Genomic DNA, 15,037 nt, shown 5'->3' with positions numbered 1-15,037 from the left:
AAAGAAATGGCAAGCTCACTCTATATTAAACATAGTGTTTCTTGTGCAATAAAATACTAAAATAATCTTTAAATTTAATATTGAAGAATCATTTTTTACAGCGAAAGTTTCTAAAAAACATCATTCAAATCTTTAATTTGTAGAAATATATGGAAATATTATATCAAAGTTTGAAATGCATACCTCAAAATAAAATAAAATGAAATAAGATAAGTAAATAAAAAATACTGTGACAGGAGTTCAAATGTTTTGAACACAATTATATTCTTGAGTAGATTTTTATTATTATTTTTAAACATTATGTCAACAAAGAAGGAAGCAGTCCCAATACAAAAAAAATAAAATAATAAAAAGAAATAAATACAAGTACAAGACGGGGTATATAATTAATCAAAATTCATCACATATCAAAAGAACAGATTAAACTGCTTATGAATTTCAATTGTTTTTAAAGTCTTCTTGTTGCATGAGTTAGAAATAGTCCCAAAGTAATGCTGTATTTCAGCAAGCAAAACATAAAAAGAGGCTTCTGATTTGAAAGTTTACATTTATGAATACAAAAATTTAACAAAATAAGAAATATTTATTTTTTTCTCTAATTAACAAATCCAAAGAAAACACTTTCCCAAAGCGAAGAAAAACTTTATCAATATTCTCAATAACAAATAAGAAAAAATCCTTCCATAACAATTAAAGTAATGACAGTGTCAAAATAAATGCACTATTTATTTGATATAAAACAGTTTGTATCAATATCTTTTTTTTCTTTAAGAAACTATTAACAGGATATACACAATGGATAATTAAAAAGTTCTCTAATGTTATTAGTAATTAAGTATTTATTCGGAATCAGCCAAACTTTCCTCCAGGCAATAACAGAAACAAAAGCATTGTTCATGCTAGATCTGACAAGCACTCATACAACAACTACGTCGCTTTTCATCTCCCGGATTTTGCATCCTTTCATTTGATGCAGAGAGCGTGCTTCCTGTTTCCTTCCCATGATGCTTTTGAAGGCGGAATGATGACGGATCATTAATTTGGCCTGTCGCAAAAGGGGCTCGATGTTCTCACGCAATGATATCATAACGTCATTGACGTAGCCGCCGATAATAAATAATGAATTTGCTCGCTTATCACGTGGAGGCAGCGTCTGAATAATTTAACCCCTACGTTACTACACGAGCGTACGTCCCTTTTTTGCAGCATCAGTCAAGTATCCCTCCCTACGACGACCTTAATCCCTACAATGATGATTTTTTCGCCTTCGGTGCTGCGTTGAGTTAGAACAAATCATCGCTAATGTTTATGATGAGAATTATATGATACGCAAACGGAAATGCCTCCTGCTTGGGATCCACCTGCCTTTGGACTACGCCACCGTATCGCGCTGCTGTGAGCCGCAGCACCCCACATCAGCATCGGCACAGCTGGACAGCGGCAGCCTGGAAGGTAAGTGTTGACCGAACCCGGACAGTAGGTCAGGATGTACCTTAGACCTCATTAGACTATTTCAAGCCAAATCAGAATCACGTATGAACTAATTACAGTTTGCAGACACAAAGAATCAGTGACAGAAAATATTTTTGGTTTAGTGACGATTCAATTAATCTTTTAAAGCAAAGTCTCTTGGGATAACAACGATATGTTATCGCAGTTAACTTTATTATTATTGTTTTTAAACCAAGCACTTAATCAGTATGTTTAAAAAAGAAATTAAGGCCAAAAAAAGAAACATTTTGTTTTAGTATCAGCTGGTTGTGTTTCACGGGAGGGGCGTTGCGAGATCGCTATCAAGTGAATGTCTACATTTCAATAACATGCTTTATATGCAATAGAAAGGCGAAAAGCGTATCTACATTATTAATAGGACTGGGGTTTTTAGATAAGCAATGGTTTCTTTTGATTACACCGCCTGTGAATGTGTCTGTAGCGGAGCTCTAGGCAGTGAAACGAGGTTAATCTCCAATGACATGATGGCAGTTACTCATGGATGCTGCTTTGTTTATAATCGGGCGTGTAAAATACAGCGGCGCTGACCATGGTGCTGAAACACACACGTTCTGGTTTTTTATACAACATTAAGTTGTTTTTAGTATAATATTAGACTACTACTAACAAAAGAATAGTTGGTATGGAGACTTTCACCTTTCTTTGTCGAAAGGGATTAATCTTTTTCTATTCTGGTAGATTTTTGTCACCTCCTTAGAAGTGGTTTGATCATTGGTTATTTTTCTTTGTGAATGGTCTTTAAACTGTTAAATAGAATTGGAAATTATTAGGTCTCTGCTGGTTTATTGAATGATCAATCTTTATGTATTTGTTGGTCTTATTGATTGTTTTTTATTGAGCTTGTTTATTCTGATTTATTGACTTGCGCTGTGTGCGCATGTTTTTTATTACATTGCACCCCACTGTATTTTTTATGCACTGTATTATACTGGATCATATTTATTCTTGTGCACAAGGCAGAAGAGAATGTTGATTTTAGCATCTACAAGTACTAATATAATAAACTGTAATGAGCATAAAAAATATAACTTTAAACAGTAACATGCTTAAATGATTACAGAAATAATAAGAATAATTTCTTATTTTAATTAAAGATTATTAAAAATGATTAAAGAATCAGTAATACTTTACAATAAGGAATAATGAACAATACATCTACAGAATTTATTTTTTCTTATTGTTAATTTCAGCATTTACTAATGCATTAAAATCACAAGTTTTGTTTGTTAACATTAGTTAAAGCACTGTGGACTAACATGAACAAACAATGATTGACTATTTTTATTAACTAACATTAAGAAATAGTGTAATAAATGTATTGTTCATTGTTCATTCATGTTAGTTAATACATTAACTAGTTAACAAATGACACCTTATTGTAAAGTGTTACCAGATAATCAAATGTTATAGACTTCTAGGTATCTTTTTTATTACATAAAATGTAACTTACCTATTGTAAAAGTACAAGCAGCTTATAATAAGGTATTCTAAAAGCTACTTCTTTGTTTACAGCGAAAATACATGTATTGTCCTTTTTAATACATTTTTGGTTGTAATGTAATTTATCACTATTCAGTATATAATACGTCAACTTGCAGTTGAGTTTATTATTACTTATGAACATTTTGGCATAATTTCCAAATGAGTGGACAATAAAGATTCCGCTCTTAACCCCCTGGGGACGAAAAACGCCCTGGGGCGTTTTGAGGCAGTTTCCCAAAAGGAACTTTAATTACTTTGTCATTTCTGATTGCACAGATAAAAGCAGTACATCAATCGAATCTGTAAAGGGTCTACTTTTATTTGTATATACTCACAAAATCAAAAAACATTGTGATTTTGCAAAATAAAGAAAACAAAAAGGGTGTGCTGTCTGCCGCGTTGACCTCCGTGATCTTCATTCAGAAACGCGTCAGTAAAATATACTATAACTCAGCCAATACACAACACAGAGACATGAGCAATATGTCTAGACAAAGCTTGATATGTATACTTTTAAACGAAGTAAGTTTTACCGAAAACAAATATCCTGTGATAAAATAATCAATATGAAACCAACACGATGTCCAGTCTCTCCGGTCTGCTTCATTATTTTATAATTAGATCACGCCCACGAGCTGTTCGCTATTCATATTCAAATCGTCCACGTGAGGGCGCCGCGCCAAAAGTAGATGCCCACATCACGGTAAACAAAGGAGAAACTTCGTTAGTCATTTCTGGAAGAAGACTCTGTCAGGAATAAAACGTACTTCAGAAGACATGAGTAAGTTTTTTTCTCTCTTATTAGCCTACTTGTTAGTTATTACTGTGACAGAATGTGCAAACATTTTACCAGTTAAGACTTTTTGCCAACTATAATTCCTGACTACAGCAAGTGAAACATTATAAAGTACGTGTCATTTCACTGCATCTAAATGACTCACGATGCCAGTATGTTTTTAATAGTCTGTTCAATAAAGAATGATGCAATATAAAGGTTATAGTGTTCACATTTAAGCTTAACAGTTATAATATAGCCTAGTTTCTTTGTATTCTATAATACACACAAAGCATGCTTATGTTTGACTATAAGATCATAATTATTTATTTAGTTATTAATGTATCTTACAACAGTAGGATGTAATATGAGGGTTTACACTTAGTGTATGTTTTGACAATATGTATTAATACTGTGTTCTCGAATGGATGTTTAACACAATAAACAATTTTTATTAGTTTCTCAGATATAAAATGTCCTTTTTACGTTTGTACAAAATGCGTGGGTCTATGACTACAAAATCATAATATATATATAAATAAATAGTATGATGCTGCTGAAATTAACATGCTCAAATATGTTTTGTTTTGTTGTTTTTAGTGATTGGAAACCTGCTCAACACATGAATCCTGCTGACATTTACTTGAGTCTCCTCAAACTGTTTTCCTGAGAGCACTGTACCATCTTCAGATGTTAAAGAAGTTCACAAGTGAATCTCAAGTTATTTTTCTTGATAAATAAATCTATTCAAAATAAGCTACAAACATATTTTGTCCTTATATTCCTCCTTCATTCATTCCTTTGTTCCTCTCAGTCATCTGACTGAATAACTAATTATGCGGCTCATTATGCAGGTCTTTGTCTTCTCAGGTGTGAATCACAGCATTATTCATGATCATTCACGCCTTCTCGAATACAGCCATTCTAAACAAAAAGTGTCTTCAAAAATTTAAATCAATATACTGTTTTGTGTAAACAAGTGAACGAGATGATTTTCACATCATTTGATAGAAAAAACTCTAGCCTAACACATCCTGTTCTCAAAGTCTTGTTAACAAATATTCTGTATGTGTTTCATGACTTTATTTCAGTGACTTCAAAAATTTTGTTTTTCACTAAGCACGCATAAACGTTGTTTTCTCAAAAACACAAACATGTACATTCATGTTGCTTACATATTATTGTAGCCCAAATTGTGCTGATTACAATATAATCAGATTTGGGCCATTCATATGTTTTTAAGATACTGAAAAAAGCACAAATGTCAGGGCATGTCAAAACTTCTTCAGTTCCCAAAAACACCCTCAGTCCCCAGAGGGTTAATTAACTAAGAGCTATTTGTCGTTCCATTTGCGAATGAGTTTTTGTGTTTTGGCTCCTGAAAAGCCACACATTTGCAATTTGCTTTTTCAACTCTGACTCATGGGTATGACTTGCTTTTTCCTAAATAAGCCACACTAGTGCATGCTCCCATTAAGCTTTGGCCACCATTGTGATGTCACTCGTACTATTTGCGCACACGCTGTAATACAATTAAAGGCTTTCCGTCAATTAGGACCACCTGCAGCACTGCATGGCTAATGATAGTGAGCATGAGACATAATGCAGTGCGGACAGCTGTGGAGACACTATACAAAAACAAATACCCATAATTTCATTAAAAAGACCAAAATGTAATCTTTAAAGTGGAGTATTTAGTGTAAAGTGTCTGACAACAGTTAAGGACCGATTTTGTATTGTATGAAAGTATATTGGTAATTAGTTTTCATTTGATTGATTTTGTTATTATAGACATCACACATTGTCCTATAGCAGTGATTGATGTTAAAAAAACAACCTCTGATCAGTTAAAGAAATTGTTAAACCAAAAATGAACTATGAATGAACTCGGAACAGATTTGAAGAAATTTAGCATTACTCCCTTGCTGACTAATGGATCTTCTGCAGTGAATGGGTGCCATCAGAATGAGTCTTATGAAGATGTGTTTGTAAGAAATAAATCTATCATCAAGGTGTTTTTATTTTTAAACTGTTGCTTCTGGCTAAAATACAACCCCTCTGTTGCTTTCTCCAGTGAAAAAGTTGTATTGTCTGAATCTGAATCAGTAGAGAAATATGCACAGATCAAGCTCCCTTTACAAGCAAAAAACAAAGTTCTAAACAAATATGTTGGTAGATTTTGATGTGAAAGGACACCAGAGGATGGACTTTTTCACTGAAGTGTTATGGATTTGGACTCACATTTTGTCCAGAAGCGAAGGTTTAAAGTTAAAACATCTTAATTTAAGTCCTATGCACTGCAGTGCAATTGAAATTGCTTTATTTATGATGGATTTGTTTCTTACAAACATGCAGCTTTTCACTTCATGACCAACTGATGCAATGCTAAATTTCTCCTAATCTGTTCTGATGAAGAAACAAACTCATCCATATCTTGGATGACTTTCTTCAGAACCATATTGTCACTATGTCAAACAGTTAGCAACATCATGCGGCAAAAACAGAGATATTAGAGTGTTGTAGTCAAATATTTGGTTGAGTTTGGCTCTGTCTGTGCCCTGATACTTAGAGATGTGAGTTGTACAGAGAGAGAGGGAGCAATAAATCTGATGGCCTGAAATGGTGTTAGTGTTCGTGCCAGGCAGATTCACTCCACTCAGCAGCCAGTTTATGTAACAGTGCAGCGGCCTCGAGGAGGAGGAGGAGGAGGGGAGTGGAGAGAGAAGAGCAGGGATGGCAAGAAGAAGGGAGGAGTTGCACTATACTGCCCTGAGGAAAGATCTGACTGTGTGGGTGAAGACAAGTTTGATCAAAGTTTGAAGATCCTGCATTTAAACAGGTCTTCTGTTTGCACACATTTGGTTTTTGGCTGAGGTGTGAGGTGAATTTTTAGATAATGCTTTAAGGCTTTTCAGCTTATTTGCATTAGATGTTTATTCATGGCAAAAAGAAAGGAATTCAAGAAAGTGTTACTTTACATAATTGGGTTAGTTTTTTTTTTTTTACTGTTTTCTTTCTTTCTTTCTTTCTTTCTTTCTTTCTTTCTTTCTTTCTTTTTTCTTTCTTTCTTTCTTTCTTTCTTTCTTTCTTTCTCATTTATGTAGATGCTCAGGATTTTTTATGCTCACTGTGAGGCCAGTAGGATTTTTGTTAAATGCAAATTTATACTTTTTTTATAACAAGGATGCAATATATGTGACCCTGATAGAACCAGGTGTAAGTAGCACAAGTATATTTGTAGCAATAGCCAACAACACTGAAAATAAAATGCTTTTCTAGCTTACATTTTTTGTCCTGTTTCCAGCCAAAATATCTAAAAAAAATTTAAATCAAGAAGGATTTTCTAGATGAGTAAATATTGTTGTCTTGTATTCAGAGTTTTGAGATTATTCAGAATTGGAAACAAGACAAAAAAATCTAAGCTAGAAAAGCATTTTTTGCAGTGAAAACATTGTATGGTTGAAAATTATCAATTTTTCTTTTATGCCAAAAATCATTAGGATGATACGTAATGATCATGCTCCATTAAGATCTTTTGTAAATTTTCTACCATAAATATATCAAAACTTAATTTTTGATTAGTATATGCATTGCTAAAAATTTCATTTGGACAACTTTAAAGGCGTTTTTCTATATTTAGATTTTTTTTTTTTGCACACTCAAATAGTTGTATATCGGCCAAATATTGTCCTATGACAACAAACCATACCTCAATGGAAAGCCTATTTATTATATGATGTGCAAATCTCAGTTTAGACCCTTATGACTGGTTTTGTGGTTTGACTGGATTTTGTACGTTTGCCCACTGACAAAGAAATGATCAGTCTATAATTTTAATAGCAAGTTTATTTTAACAGCGAGATTCAGAACAACAACAAAGAAATCCGAAAAATGCATTTAAAAAAAGTTTCAAATGAATTTGCATTTTAATGTGTGAAATAAGTATTTGATCCCCTATGAGTCGGCAAGATTTCTGGCTCCCAGGTGTCTTTTATACAGGTCTTGAGCTGAGATTAGGAGAACTCTCCTAAAGTGAGTGTTCCTAATCTCAGTTTGTTACCTGTATAAAAGACACCTGTCCACAGAAGCAATCAATCAGATTCTGAAAGAGCTGAGACCAAAGAGCTGTCCAAGAATGTCAGGGACAAGATTGTAGACCTACGTAAGGCTGGAATGGACTACAAGACCATCACCAAGCAGCTTGATGAGAAGGTGACAACAGTTGGTGCGATTATTCGCAAATGGAAGAAACACAAATAACCGTCAATCTCCCTCGGTCTGGGGCTCCATGTAAGATCTCACCTCGTGGAGTTTAAATGATCATGAGAACGGTGAGGAATCAGCCCGGAACTACACTAGAGGATCTTGTCAATGATCTCAAGACAGCTGGACCATAGCCACCAAGAAAACAATTGATAACACACTACACCGTGAAGGACTGAAATCCTGCAGCACCTGTAAGGTCCCCTTGCTTAAGAAAGCACATGTACAGGCCTGTCTGAAGTTTGCCAATGAACATATGAATGATTTAGAGGAGAAATCGAGCACTTTGGCATCAACTCAACTCGCCGTGTTTGGAGGAGGAGGAATGCTGCCTATGACCCAAGAACACCATCCTCACCGTCAAACATGGAGGTGGAAACATTATGCTTTGGGGGTGTTTTTCTGCTAAGGGGACAGGACAACTGCACCACATCAAAGGGACATGGACAGGGCCTTGTACCGTCAAGGCCTGGGCATTGAAGCCAGCCAGGACATTAAAAATCGGTCATGGCCCAAAAAACATGGCCAAGGCAACAAAGGACTGGCTCAAGAAGAAGCGTAATGCTAACTACCTCTTACTACACTCAGACTACCTCTAAAGACTTGTCTGCTATAACTGTCACTTTATTAAACTTATAAGCTCCTTTTGCACTTTATTCTTTTTGCATTTGCACTACTCTGTCCTGTTTGCACTGTGCCATGTGCCCTTACTTGTATATTGTTTTTGTTTTTTATCTATTATATGTATAATTGTATTTATTTGTAATTTTATATTCCTACCTTTTGTATTTAATGTTACGTGTATGCACCTAGGGTCTGAGAGTAACGCAATTTCAACTCTCTGTATGTCCGGTACATATAGCAGAATTGACAATAAAGTTGACTTTGACTTTTGTCTTTGACTTTGATTAAGATCCTGGAGTGGCCTAGCCAGTTCATTATATGGAGAAAAATCCTGGAATGTTTACCTCAAAATTATTGTTTTTTTGACTGAAGAAAGAAAGACAAACATTTTAGATGAGGAAATCTTTATTGTGGAAGTGAAGCCCCCATTTAATAAGAAATGTTTCTTGAGCACCAACACGGTGTATGCATAGTTCAGTTACATTTAAGATATGTCTGTAATTCCAAACAAGGACTGGTATCCTAATCCTGGTATTTCAAAACAATAAATAAACTCTGTCTCGAGGACAGCCTGTTTAACAGTTTCTCCGTCGCTCTGCCAAGGTGTACATTGACAGAGCTGTGCAATTAAAAATACAGTCTGAATCCCTCTACATAATTTGATCAGTGCAGTTCTTCTACACACCATCTGCTGCAACTGTAGCTCTGCTGTGTTTGGCTGTATCTTGCACTGTCAGGTTAAAGTATAAAGCTGTAGAATTAAAGTGGAAGATCTTTATTTCTCATTCTGAATGCACAGAGCAGCAGTGTCACACGAGGTGAAATGATGCAGGCGAGAAGACTTTGATTGACTTGTAAATTCACCCTGTTATTAGCGGGAGTAATTAAAGTGCAGAATTATGTAGTGTGAATGGAAGGTTCTCATCTGGAACTGTGGGTTCAGCTCTCACTGTCGCTTTGTGTCACAGCAGTGATTTAAAATTAAACTAAAGGGGGGAAAACTTGGCAGGATGTTCTGAAGACGTATAACAAGTTTTAAAGTTTGAAGGTTGTTGGTGTTATGTTGATTGAATTAAAGATTTTATAGATATCATGAAAGTCTGTCTAAATGGAATGTAAGTATTAGCGAAGAAAGCAGGTTTATCCACTTTTTCTTTAACTTGGAATTGGGTGAGACCTCCGGTTCATTAGCTCCTATAGGGAAATAACGAGAAGAATAACAACGGGCAGTAAATGATAAAACTGTTTGCGTTATAAACCAGTGTGCTCATAATTAAGATAATACATTAAAATAATATAGCAAGGCACACCCATTTGCAATATCAAGCAGCAAAATGAGCTGTTTTGTACAGCTAAAAATAGCTGGATGTGGATGAGACCCATAAAATGTACAAATGGCTGCTCCCACTCTTACAGTAAGAAAAAGGTGGATATAAAATATGTTTAACCATATGACAGACCATATGTTGTTTTTGTTATAACTGGACCATGTGACAGTGTGTTAGAGCTAAATAAAAAATGTCTTGAATTTTTAATCAGGATGTGAATAGACTAGGTCTCAAAGTTTTATTTTGGAAATAGTGATGGCGTATGTGTTTTAAATAAGATCTAGCTGTAAATACTCTCAGATGAATCAACAGTACCTAGAAATTGAACAAAAAAGAGGAAACGTTTATTATATGTTGAGTTGTACAGCTTGATCTATGGTGTTTTTTTATTTCTCAGATGAGCAATATCTGGTTTGTATTGAATAGTGCTGTTCAGATGCACATTGGCAACAGTTCAATCAATCAGACCTCCTTGACAATAGCTGTAGAAACGCCCCCTCTCTTTTCCCACACAATGATCTCACAATGGAAATCAATTCTTCTCACATTGCCTGCAGATGGTCAAACACTTTCCATCACCTCCTCCCTTACCGATCACACTGCAATTACCCTGTTATCCTGATTCCTAAATGATAGCCGTGACTGATTTAGGCGAACTTGACATCCACCTGGGGCTCCACATGTTTGGTTTGCTTTTTCTGGCTCGGTACTAAATTAATATACTTGTTTCACATGCATATGTGAGCCTGAACCACAAAACCAGTCTTAAGTAGCACGGGTATATTTGCATATAGCCAAAAATACATTGTATGGGTCAAAATTATCGATTTTTATGCCAAAAATCATTAGGATATTGAGTAAAGATCATGTTCCATGAAGATATTTTGTAAATTTCCTGCTGTAAATATATCAAAATGTAATTTTTGATCAGTAATATGCATTGCTAGGAACTGTAAAGGCGATTTTCTCTTTATTTAGATTTTTTTTGCTCCTCAGATTCCAGATTTTCAAATAGTTGTATCTCGTTCAAATATTGTTCTATCCTAACACATTATACATCAATTGAAAGCTTATTTTCTCATGTTTCATGAGCATCAAGCATATTAAAATGATTTCTAAAGGATCGTGTGCCACTGAAAACTGGAATAATGATGCTGAAAATTCAGCTTTACTATCACAGAAGTAAATGTAATTTTAAAATCTATTAAAGTAGAAAACTGTTATTTTAAATTGTAATCATATTCAACAGTATTACTGTTTTTACTGTTTTTTATCAAATAAAGTAGTGTATGTGTGTATATAACCTATAACATACAAATGTATTTGCATACACATACATTTTAAAGATGAAAACCACCCTGATTCTAATAAATATGAGTCCTGTCACTAACAGTTTGGTCAACAATGGCTAACACCAAATGGGTTAAAGTGGCATCCATATGTTCCTTTATGTTTACATATTATGTTCACAGCTGCAATACGTCAAAATGTTGCTATGGTTATCACTATGTCAACCATCACAGGTTCACGGTAGTGCCCAGGCACATATGGAAAACACTATACATATTGTTGTTACTCCCAAGCATATAACTCATTTTAGGTGGACAAAATGTAAACACATTAAGTAAGTACCATCTAAATAACATGAAAGTATTAGGGAGAATGTTAGAAGCTCATATAATGTTCTAAAAGGGTTAGTTCACCCAAAAATAAAAATTCAGTTATTATTTTCTCACCCACATGTTGTTGCAAACCTGTAAGACCTTTGTTCATCTTCGGAACACAAATTATTTTTGATGAAATTCAAGAGCTTTCTGACCCTCAATAGACAGCAATAGCATTACTGTCTGTCTTTTTGATTTCATCAAAAATATCTTAATTTCTGATTCTGAAGATGAACAAAGGTCTTACAGGTGTGGAATAAGGTGAGGGTGAGTAATCTTTTTTTTTTTTTTTTTTTTTTGGGAGAACTATCCCTTTAAACGTTGTGTGTCCATTACATAAACTACATGTGGAAAGTATTAAATATAGGCAGAGCTGTGTAAGTAGGTTCTTTATGGCTTCATCTTGTCATTTTGAATTATACCAAAGCTCTGTGTTGCACCTCAGGCCACTGTTTATATGTGTGTGTCATAAGGTCAGTGGCAAGGTTTGAATATATACTCTTCTAGCAGCCTAAAAAGACAAACAACATCAGTGTAATGTGACTGTGACAGGGTCACATATGCTTTATGTGAGGTTGGATTTTATCTTTATAGTAGTGCACACTGCTGTGAAATGGCATGTTATCTTTAAATAACCTTTACTTTCATGTTTGCAGACCAACAGAAAGGACATTACCTTAGTTTATTGTTTTTCTAGAAACCGCAGTACAAATTATCATACATTTAAATAATTTATAAGATATCGAGCAGCAGACAGTGCCAGTCCATGTGGCTTGTTGTAAACCTAGACGAATCATTATCTTGGTCAGCAGCCATGTGTTTTAGTCACTGTGATGGACAGGCCTCACTGCGATCTGTTACTGTCATTCTCCAGACAGTTAGACATGGGATGAAGGAGAGCGAGTATGATTACAGCTAGGAGAAACCATTGAAATCCGTCACAGTGACAGGATTGATGAGTTAAAAGGGAAGGAACTGGGCTAGTGGTGAAAGAGGGGAGGAAAGGACTATAAAATGACGTGTGAAATTGTGTTGGTAGAATGAAAGAGGTTTGAGGGAGAAAAGATCAGAGGAGAAAGAATGTCACATAGGAAATGAAGCCGATGAGAGCAGGAATGAACAGGCTGGGTTTTGTTCTTCGTCTGTTCCTATTTGGCTGCACACCAGGGCTCATCAGCACATTTTATTGATGTTCAACATGGGTCTTGATGCTATCTTCAGCTCTTTCCTATCAAGAGGCCCTCAAGATATCAAATCAACAAACTCTTACAAAAAGCCATTGCTTTTAGTACTACCTACTGTAGCTTATTTTTCATATTTATTTAATAATCATTCAGAAATGATTTGTCAGGGTGGACTGGAAATGAATAACTAATGAAACATCTCTATAACAAGACACTCATGAAAGTGCATTCATAAAGAAGCTCTGTTATTTGAATGATGGAAACAGATGACAGAAATAGTCTGGCTGTGTAAAAATCTGATGGTAATATGCTAATTTTTCTAAGTCTTAGAGTTGTCTTGAATCGAATGAGACATATTATTAGCATATAGATGAATTATTTGATGATTTCTCTGAGGAAGTCTTATTTTTCCAGGCCATGACTGAGTTCTTATCTGTTGTTTTGTGACCCGCAATGGCAGCAAAATATTATGTTTACATGTTTTACAATGTAGAAAGCATTCATTCCTTTTTTTTTTTTTTTTTTTTTTGACTAAGCTAATGGGTCTTTCTTCCACAAAGATCAGTGATGGATAAAAAGGGTATCTTGTCTCTTGCATTAGTATTTAATCAGGCGGGTAAATGTAAATCTGGTGAATACAGCAGCACATTTCCTTTAGGCTAGCATGAAGAGGCTTTTACTACAGCAAATGTTTTAGTAGTCAACAGTCTTTGATTTGCTTCGAAAAGTAAAAATGCATCTTTTTGTGAGAATTCACAGAATGAGTATGAATGGTTTCATTGGAAACAAAAAGTCACAGAATATATTATAGAAATTAGCAGGTGAAAAAAGCATAATTTTGTAGATAGTTTTAATATATGACTTTTGCATATAAGAAATGTAAAATGTAGCACAATATTTCACTGGGAAAAAAAAATATATATCTATATTATTATAAAATAGTATAGTAATTTTATTATTTTATAATAGATATAGATATGATATATAATATATATATATATTCATATGTTTTATTATTAAGCATGAATTTATTTGTATTATTAATGTACTTAAAAATTTTACAGTCAGTTTACATTTAATTGTTTTTTTTTTGTTTTGTTTTTTACTAAAATGTTATTTTTAATGTTACTGGGATTTTTTCTGGATTCTTCATTAAAGTCCCCATTAAATTATTTTGCTTTATTTTTTTGGCTTTTAGCAGAATACACTTGAGGTCAAAAGTTTACATCCCCCTTTCAGAATCTGCTAAATGTTAATTATTTGACCAAAATAAGAGGGATCATACAAAATGCATGTTATTGTTTATTTAGTACTGACCAGAATATGATACTTCACATTAAAGATGTTTACATATAGTCCACAAGAGAAAAATAATAGCTGAATTTATAAAAATGACCACGTTCAAAAGTTTACATACTCTTGATTCTTAATACTGTTGTTACCTGAATTATCCACAGCTGTGTGTGTGTGTGTGTGTGTGTGTGTGTGTGTGTGTGTGTGTGTGTGTGTGTGTGTGTGTGTGTGTGTACCTGGTATTCATCACGTTGTGGGGACCAAATGTCCCCACAAGGATAGGAATACCAGTAGATTTTGACCTTGTGGGGACCTTTCTCAGGTCCCCATGAGGAAACAGGCTTATAAATCATGCACAATGAGCTTTTTTGATGAAGTAAAAGTATGCACAATCTCCTGTGAGGGCTAGGTTTATGTGTAGGGTAGGTGTAGGGCGATAGAAAGTACGGTTTGTACAGTATAAAAACCATTACGCCTATGGAATGTCCCCATAAAACATGTAAACCCAACATGTGTGTGTGTGTGTGTGTGTGTGTGTGTGTGTGTGTGTGTGTGTGTTTTTCAGTGATAGTTGTTCATGAGTCCCTTGTTTGTCCAGAACAGTTAAATTAGCCACTGTTCTTCTGAAAAGTCCTTCAGGTCCAACAAATTCTTTGGTTTTCAACTTTTTTGTGTATTTGAACCCTTTCCAACAATGACTGTATGATTTCAAGATCTATTTTTTCACACTGAGGACAACTGAGGGACTCATATGCAACTATTGCAGAAGGTTTGAACGCTCACTGATGCTCCAGAAGGAAAAACAATGCATTAAGAGTCGGGGGTGAAAATTTTTGAACAGAATTGAGATGTGTACATTTTTCTTATTTTGCCAAAATATCATTTTTTTTTTTCATTTAGTACTGCCCTTCA

At 34.5% G+C, this 15,037-nt stretch overlaps 1 protein-coding gene across 1 annotated transcript in view; it reads left to right on the top strand.

Moving 5' to 3' along the window:
- Nucleotides 1-1,191: 1,191 nt before the first annotated feature.
- Nucleotides 1,192-15,037, top strand: part of slc7a14a (solute carrier family 7 member 14a) — a 38,554-nt gene continuing 24,708 nt past the window's right edge. Inside the window, exon 1 of the mRNA XM_073848232.1 lies at nt 1,192-1,452. The gene's annotated coding sequence lies outside the window, so the exon portion shown is untranslated. The remainder of the gene's footprint in view (nt 1,453-15,037) is intronic.

Source organism: Garra rufa, chromosome 10 (assembly GCF_049309525.1).
Source record: "Garra rufa chromosome 10, GarRuf1.0, whole genome shotgun sequence".
Classification (NCBI taxonomy): Eukaryota; Metazoa; Chordata; class Actinopteri; order Cypriniformes; family Cyprinidae; genus Garra; species Garra rufa.
This window is presented reverse-complemented; position numbering and strand designations above follow the sequence as displayed.